The sequence below is a fragment of the Rhipicephalus microplus genome, chromosome 2 (assembly GCF_043290135.1).
Source record: "Rhipicephalus microplus isolate Deutch F79 chromosome 2, USDA_Rmic, whole genome shotgun sequence".
Classification (NCBI taxonomy): Eukaryota; Metazoa; Arthropoda; class Arachnida; order Ixodida; family Ixodidae; genus Rhipicephalus; species Rhipicephalus microplus.
In genome coordinates, this window is record NC_134701.1 from 114,162,979 (window position 1) to 114,172,250 (window position 9,272).

The 9,272-nt window shown below is 46.3% G+C and overlaps 1 long non-coding RNA gene across 1 annotated transcript in view; it reads left to right on the plus strand.

The window, feature by feature from the left end:
* LOC142785617 (uncharacterized) overlaps window positions 1–8,469 on the plus strand; it is a 30,578-nt gene extending 22,109 nt beyond the window's left edge. The window contains exon 2 of the long non-coding RNA XR_012888978.1: window positions 8,181–8,469. This is a non-coding gene — a long non-coding RNA (uncharacterized LOC142785617). The remainder of the gene's footprint in view (window positions 1–8,180) is intronic.
* Window positions 8,470–9,272: the final 803 nt, after the last annotated feature.

Genomic DNA, 9,272 nt, shown 5'->3' on the forward strand with positions numbered 1-9,272 from the left:
GCAGCTATTCTCCCTTTGAAAGTGCGTTTGCGCGTAGTGTACATGTGGCGTGACTTGGGGCCAGTCTCACAGCCTTCCTTGGATTGTGACCACGTCCTCTCCTACAAAGTGGGTAACAAAATAAAAATCATCATTAACATTGTTTTAAGGTCTGTTTTTGTTTTTTTCTACACATTCTGTAGTGTTGCATGCAAGTGCTTGCAAATGGCACCTGTTGCCAACGACACAGACTTGCATGTTAAATTCACTTTGCACACGAATTTAAGACATGGATGTGATCATTCGGGTCAACCACAAGTCTGGAGCGCATTTCTTTTAATTGCAGCTTCACAGCAGGTGGTCTAGTCCTAATTTTCACATTTTCAATCACTGTTGCATTATTCTCAGGAGATGAAAAGGGGTGCTCTAATACTGGCTGATAGCTACGCCTTTCCTCTGTACTTTCGGTCAGCTGCCTGTTCGGAAAAATCTATTCGTCACTTTTTCGCTGTAATGTAAAGGCCTAGACAGAAAAACTGTAACACCCGAACAGTCTTGTTGTCTCTTTTGAACATACCACCTCCCTATTATTGAAAGCGTACCACGTTACCGAATCTTCAACACTTTGTCCTACAATATTCCTGGTTATTTCACATGAAGACACTGCTCAGTCAAGCCACGCTGTGAGCGTAATCTTGACACGTGTTTGTGTGCACTGCAAGAAAAAAACTGTCTGCGTTTCACAGTGCAGCTATCACTCAGGAATCTCATGATAGGCGCGCACTTAACTCTAATGATTACAGAGTTCAAATTTTCTCAGTATTGACAGTATACTAATATCACGTTACAAAACTGCTATCCCCTTCATATTGCCACTTGAGGTCTTTTGGTTTGTCGCTGTAAACGGGCACGCTCATTATTTGTGTCGATCATCTTTACATGCGCCAAAACAGGCGCCTGGTACGATCACGAGAGAAAGATGGTATCGCGTCTCATTCTGTTGTATTGATAATAGGTGCAAGTCGACTCACTGCGGGGAGCAGAATCAGTGGGTAGGTGTGCGTGTAGCGGTGAGCCGCAAGTGTGTTTTTCATGTGACACGCCGGCGCGGCAGCTGCGTCCTTTGGGTGTTACCGACGACCATCTAGGCCTGAGTTCTGCCAAATAAAGCAGTTGCCTCACATTGCCTTCGATTTCCGGTGACAAGTGCTTGCAGAACTTACCTCCGTAGTTGGGCACTCTCCCAATCAAGATGACGACGAGGACTGCAGGAACGAACGCTACCAACACCGCCACGACACCAATTGTGTTCCAGTAGCCTCGAGAGCCACCAAACTTTCATGGCTCACCACCAGAAATGGCTGGTAAAGTTAGAAAGGGTAGCCACTCTCAACAGCTTGGATGATGATGGCAAGCTGAGGCACGTCTTTTTTTTTCCTTGGAAGAGTCTGCCAAGGTAAGGTTCGAAAGCCATGAAGCATCGCTGTCTACCTGGCCTTTCTTTAGGCAGCCTTTACTACAGTCATTCCCCAGTGAGAATGGCAAGGAGCGCGCAGAGATTCTGCTTCTGACGCGCATGCAGCAGCCTGGAGAATCTGTGCTGATGCACGTTGAAGAAACGCACCGCCTGTTTTGGAAAGTTGACTCGGCCATGTCTGAGGACAAGAAGGTGTGCTTTTTGATGAGAAACGTCAAAGAGAATCTTTTTGCTAGGCTTCTACGAAACACCCCTTCTACACTAAAAGAATTCTTAAATGAGGCCAGCAACATCGAGAAGTCTATGCAATGGCGTGTGAGGCACTACGACCACTTTTAAACGAGCTCAATGAGCATCTAAGCCGCTTCACCCAACTTTGCGCACGACGACAACCTCAGAGAACTAATTAGGTCTGTCATCCGTGAATAAATGCACATGATGTTTCCGACGTCACGACCGGAAGTCTCGTCCCTCGCTACTGTAATCAAAAAGGAAGTTCAGCACGTACTAGGGATTCACGGACCATGTGAAGCAATAAAGGAACCAGAAATGATGCCATACGCTGCAGCCGCACACCATGGACTACGCACACCAGCCGGGCGCTAGGATATGATGCCGCAACATCGTCCTCCTTCGACACGCGTGGACAGCCGACTACCGCTCCCTGCACACGTCGCGCCAAGGAAGACGGATATATGGCCAGCACCTTATTATCGCCCACTCTGTTACCACTGCGGCGAAGTGGGACATGTCTACCACCGCTGTCATTTCAGAGAAAGGAGGTCCCCCTTCAGCCAAGTGCTCTGGGACCTCCTGTTGTATGTTTATGTAAGCATGTATGTTTTGTACGAAAGTAAAAACAAACTGAAACTGAAACTGAAATGGGCATGCGTGGGTTCTCCACTCGCTGCGCCCCGCCCACAACGAGGCGAACGCCTTCGGGACATAGCAGAGAACCTCGCCAACAATGAGTGGCGACCCAGGTATTCGTCCCGATCACCATCACTTGCCCGTTACCAGTCACCAGAGCATCGGTCACAGTTTACGGGTGCGTGTGGCCAGTACCCAAGTCCGGAAAACTGAAGACAGCGGCCACTGGAGGCGCGGTTGCTGTGCACCAAACTTTCGAAGAACCTCCGCCGCAGACGACGAGACAGGTGGGCCAAGCACGACAAATAAGTGACGATGTGGCCCCCACTGAAATTCGGATCCTGAAGAAAACATCGAGAGATCAGTGCATGGCAGCCGGACGAATAGAAAGCTGTAAGACGCGACAGAGTCGTGACCTAACACTTTGCCCTAACTGTGACGCACAACCAAAATATACTGACCTCGACGTACTCATTAACGGCCGCCACATCAGTGCTCTCATGGACACAAGCTCCATCATCAGTGGGCGCTTGGCCAATGAGCTCAAGAAAGTAAAGGCCGAGTGGGACGGCGCACAGATGCGCACGGCGGGTGGACATCTTGCCACGCCGAAGGAAAAGTGCATCGCAAGAATTACAATCTACGACGACACACACCCAACTACATTTGTCATACCCAAGCATTGTTCCCGAGATGTCATACTCGGCATTGCTTCCTGAATGAACACGACGCTGTCACCGACCTAAACTCGCAGTCCCTTACGTTGCCCACAGATCAAGCGATAAACCAGAGCAGGGAGGCTAAGTGTCGTTCACCATTGAGCGTAGTCGATGAACATGTTAACCTTATGCCCTACTCGAGCACTCTCGTCTCCGTCAGTGGCGATCCCTAAGAAGAAAAGGAAGGCATAGTTGAAGGACACTCAGATTTGTTTTTTGACCACATTTGTGTCGGCAGAGGTATCGCTAACTTCCGAAAGGAATGCTCAGAAATGCTGATCACAAACTTCACTGCAGAGAAAAAGCACCTTAAGAAAGGCACGACCGTCACGTTCCGGGAACATTTCACTGAAATCAGTGAATCATGCATCTTGACAGGCTCGTCGGCTGAAGACGTGGATGAATCCCTGTTTGCGGAGCCAATTTTCAACATTAACCCTGCGACAGACAAGAACAACTGAAGGACCTTCTTCGACGATACGCGAACTGCTTTTCGACGGCATTCAAAATAGGAACAGCCAACATCGCTAAGCACCACACAATAATATAAGAGAATGGGCCACCTGTTAACCGAAACCCTTGTTAAGTCGCGTCTCTCATAATCAAATGGTGGTTTTGGGACGTTAAACCCCACAAATCAATCAACCCTTGTTAAGTCTCGTCACGAAGGCGTGAGGCTATCAAAAAAAATAGGCAGCATATCCATGGAGTGAATGATGGAGAGTGGGGCGAAGCATTCGCCCGTCCATTCGTTCTTGTTTCCATCCGTCTATGCGTCCTTCTGTGTGACCGTCCATGCGTCCATCCACCCGTCCGTGAGTGCGTCTGTTCGTGCGTTCGTCCCTGCGTTCGTCCATGCATCCGCTCCTGCGTCCGTTCATGCGTTCATCCATGCAACTGTCTGTGTGTCTGTTCGTCCATCTATTCAACACTCCAAGTACCCCCATCTCGCATCTTTTCATCATATATTCTCCTTATAGAAGCACCGCCATCCAGAGGACATTCCAAGGACTAAACGAGAGGTGGCACACGCACACTTTCTGACGGCTTGCGCTTCGGGTCTACTTCCCACCTTTAACCACCTCGAGTTCGTGGTATATACTAGTTCACTGTATTCATGGCACTGTGGCTCAACGCTCGCTAAACCTTTCTAAAACCAAGGAGGTTACGCCCAGCGAGTATAACGTAGCAATCTTTTCCTGTCAGATCGTGCTCAATGTACATGCCAATGGCTGCTAATGGGAAATGAAAGACAGGAAAATCCGGCGTTTACTTTCTTACGGCTTGCGCTTCGTATCTACTTCCCACCTTTAACCACCTCGAATTCATGTTATATATACTAGTTCATTGTATTCATGGCACTGCGGCTCAACGCTCGCTAAACCTTTCTAAATCTAAGGAGGGGACACCCAGCGAGTATAACTTAGCAACCCTTTCTTGTCAGATAGTGCTCAATGTACATGCCAATGACTGCTAATGAGGATGGCAGCATGCGCGTTAACTAAAAGCCGAATGCTCCTGTCTCTCATTCTCCATTAGCAGCCATTGGCATGTACATTGAGCACTATTCTTTATGGTTCAACAACGCACAGAATAAATCTCTCGCCGGCTCCATCTTGGAGGTCAAAATGTTATACTTGTTACACACTACAGCGGCTGCGAGGGACGAACAGGTGCCGCTATATGGAGCGTCGTCCCTAAAAACCAACACGCGACTTGCGCCAGATAGAAAGGCCCGGCGACAAAACCATGATGGCCATTCTTCCGGCACTCGAGCCACGCACGGCCAGCGTTCTCACAAGCTGCGGGAACGAGACGCCAAAAGGGAGGGCACGCTCGGTTCCCACAGCTCCCATATGCACAGTCAGGTCAAAGTGAGACCAGGCTATTCGCAGTTCCGGAATCACTCTTCAACCACACACTCTCCGGAGGGCTCGGGCAATAGCCGAGAGTCATCGCCTCCCGGTTCCGTCCTGGTTCGAGCCACCGACTTGACGAGGAGCCCTCGGGCTATCTCCATTATTTGCCTCAGGACCAATAAAAAAGTTATAATCATGTCATAATCCTTGTTCCTTGCTCCGTCTTCGTTTTGACATATTGAATTATAATAATAATACTAATATATGGCGTGCTATGTCCAAAAACACAAAATGAATATAAGAGATGCCGTGGTAAAGGGGCTTCAGAAATTTTGTACATCTGTTTTGTTTTTTTTTTTTTTAGTGTGCACTGACATCACACTGCATGCGGGCCTTTATCATTTCACCACCATCAAAATAAAACTACTCTTGCCGGGATAGAACCCCGACATTCACGTCAGCAGTCTAACACTCTAGTTACTTATTCGTAGATGCTGTAAAAGTCTCACATTACCCTTTATTTGACACCCCTCCCGATATACGCACCGTTAGCCAAACGAAATAAAAGAGGCTGTCGTTATATCAGAATAAAAAACGGTGGGCACACTTTAAAAGAAACTTGCTACAATGTAGAGCACGCAAAACGATGTAAATATAGCCTACCAGTCGTGGTAGCTTAGCACGTCAGGTACAGCGCTACTTAGCTAAAGGTGGCGGGTTATATCTCTAGCCAAGGTAACCACATTTTATCTGGAACTATTTGCAAAGAACAACATTCCACGCAGGCGTGGTGCGCATAAAAAATCACAGAAAATTTATCCGGAGTCCCCCGATACGGCGTGCCTTTAACTCAAATCAGGACTTTGAGATATCACACTAAAGCAGACTTACATGTGAAACCTTAACTCATATCAAAATTTCGGCATGTAACACCAATATTACTCATTTGATTTGTATGCTCGCGGGCAACATTTCTTGGCAATGAAGGGTAACATATGGGGAGGAGCTACTGCATATGTACTCCTTCGTGAAGCAGCCCGGCCCAGTGCGAGCTTCAATTGACATCAATGTTCGAATGGTTACAGTGCATAAAATATGGTACATCTGCTTAGACAACCAGTTGCGAGAGAAATTTCTTACAAGCTCCTTTGGTAAGTTGTTGAAGTTGTTGGAGGGCAAAGACCACTCACCTAAAGACGAAGACGTCATTTTTATAGTAAGGTGCATGTAAAACGTGCAATATTTTTACATGCGACAGAACACGAAATGACACGCCGTAAAGTAAATCATATTACGAATATCTCTTTGTTTTGTTCTACGTTCCTTCCTCTACAGCGCCACCTAAAAAAAAACACACCATGTCCATAGACTTAATCATGATGAGTGAGGCAAAGCATCCGTCAGTCTGTCCGCGCTTCCGTCCGTGCGCCCGTCCATGCGTCCAACCGCCCATGCATTCGCCCGTGCATCCGTCCGCACGTCTGTGCGTCCTTCGTTCAGTGCGTCAGACAGACGACGGACAGATGCTGCCAGCGGATTATTCACGGTTTGCCGTAAAAAAATCTCCGATGCTTCACCTTACTCAGTATAACTCCCTCCATGGATATGCTGTGAGGTGGTTACAGCATACATGCAAAAATACAGGTGACGACCGACCCACGCCTTAAGGATCTTCACCCCTGAAATGAATTTATGCCATGTTTTTATTATTAACGCGCGAGAGCAAGGACGCACTTCAGGGACTACATTTTTCAGTGCTGCCACACGCCCACTTTTGCTCCGTAGTCTTAGCTTCATTGCCAAGGAAAGTTGTGCGCGAGTGACGTCCGTGTCGTCAATATTATTTCGACTTCTTGCAAAGAAAACAAACCACTTGCCAGAAAACCGAAGCAGAGCCAACTTTTCTAAAGGACAGCCTCGCGTAGCGCATACACATCGTCCTATTTGAAATCGTTGTTTTCGTAGTTTTTGCTCCAATAACTTTTTAATATTGTGCTTTTGTTATTCCACTGAGCAAGGCCAAAATTTTTTGCCTAAATCGTATTATAAATGACTAATTTATCAACTTTCATCATTTTTGAATTGATCAGGTTGTTCTGCATGTGGTACCACCTTGTTCAGTTTTATTCATGTCACATGTCCCGGTATTAAAGTAAATGTGCGCAAATTTGTATATGCATTGATGGGAATCAGTAAAGTTGTTGTATGTTGAAATATGTCGATATATGCATGTGTAGGCGGACTATGAACATGTATTGCAGCTATGTAATCATTCCTTCTCAGAGGCATAGCCGGGGCGGCTTAACACCGAACCCGTGTGTTCCCCTTCCCCACAATTTTCCTCTTCAAGGCATACAGAGCACACAAATGATGTTCTACATCACCTGCAGCCCCCTCCCTCAGCCTTCAGGAGAAGGTGGTGCCCACTCACCGAAGAAAAAAAAACATCTCCCACGCTCCCCTCTACTCTATTTAAATGCTCCATATTACTTTTTTCGCAAAGGAAACAGATAGGAACCCTGGCCCGCTGCTCTTGGCTGTTCTGCAGCTTTCTGTACGTAGTCCTTGGACCTCCTGCGCTTTCTTTTTGCTGTTAAAAACGGTGAATAATGTTCCAAGCTGAGAGTTTTTGTTTTCTTTCACTGATGGCTTCTGCAAGAACCACAGTTAAAAAAATCAACGTGTCCACAGGACCACATTTGTGCGTTTGTACGTGTGTGTGTGTGTGTGTGTGTGTGTGTGTGTGTGTGTGTGTGTGTGTGTGTGCGTGTGTGTGCGTGTGCGTGTGCGTGCGCGTGCGTGTGCGTGCGCGTGCGCGTGCGTGTGCGTGTGCGTGTTCGTGTGTGTGTGCGTGTTCGTGTGTGTGTGTGTGTGTGTGTGTGTGTGTGTGTGTGTGTGTGTGTGTGTGTGTGTGTGCGTGTTCGTGTGTGTGTGTGTGTGTGTGTGTGTGTGCGTGTGTGTGTGTGTGTGTGTGTGTGTGTGTGTGTGTGTGTGTGTGTGTGTGTGTGTGTGTGTGTGTGTGTGTGTGTGTGTGTGTGTGTGTGTGTGTGTGTGTGTGTGTGTGTGTGTGTGTGTGTGTGTGTGTGTGTGTGTGTGTGTGTGTGTGTGTGTGTGTGTGTGTGTGGTTCGCAGACAGAAAAGTTGCTCTTCAATGCATCTCCAGCCGCGTTCTCTGTTCAAATGTTTCTCACTATATCAAGAGTCGATACGATTCGTTGCACTCTTGCTTGTTGGTGCTGTTTGGACTTGAGTAAACCAATTTTTCTTCAATTCCAGCTACGCTGCATCCGTTACGAGGAAGAGGAACATGTGATATGTCATGCCAAAAGCCGCTAAACCCAAGGTGCAATGATAAAAAGGGGGCACTTAAATATTATTTCCCTGGAAATAACGGACAGTGCTTCGGTGTTTCGTTAAAAGACTGCAAAGGGCGATTTTATACAAGTTCTACAAAATGTCAAGAATGTTGTAAAGCAACATTAGACAACTTACGCAGAAATGGCTAACGAGATAAGAAAAATTTGTTTTCAAAGAAAAAAAATAAAAGCTTCAGGCTTTATGAATACTTCTGAAAAAACACACGTCGAAGCAATAAAAGACATAAATGCGTCATTTAAAAGATCGAAGCCTACGCTACATGGTTAGGTTGATGATGATGATGTGTAGGGCTTAATGGCGCAAGGGCCAATTGATGGCCAAAGAACGCCATTTCAGTGAGTGTATATGTGGAGAATGATATAGTGCGTGGCTGTTAGGGCCCTTAAAATTCCTCGTGCTAACACTGGTAAAAACATAACTAGTGAAATCATGACAGTGGCGTGATACGTATAGTAAAAATGGGTGACAAGAGGTTTGGATAATAAAATCATGTGTAAAAATATTTGGCACTTGCACAAATGCCTCATCAGCGCCCTTGTCTCCAAGGGCCGCGAGGAAAGTGCTTTTCAATGTAGCCACCGCAGCAGCGACCTCTCTTGAGAGGTGACGCTACGCAATGCCTGGGTATATTACATGGTAGAAACGGGCATCTCTTAAAAAGTTAGCAACTATTTATGAGTAAAAAGTGGTTCCCTAACGACGAACATATTAGGGTGTAATGGTATATGTTATATGCCTAACAGCACATTAACTCTTGCATTTATAGTTGTTTTACTGTACTCCCAGAATTTGTTTATCGCCTATCCTATTTTTTTATGTTTTGTTATGCGTGTAATTTCACCTTGTGTTCTTTCTTTGCTTATTCATTGTAATCAGTGTGCACCCTCATATTGTTACATTGCTTAGAAATTTACAACCTGGATGTACGACACCCCCTCATGTAATGCCTTCGGGCCCTTAAAGTTGAATAAATGAAATAAAATGAGATAT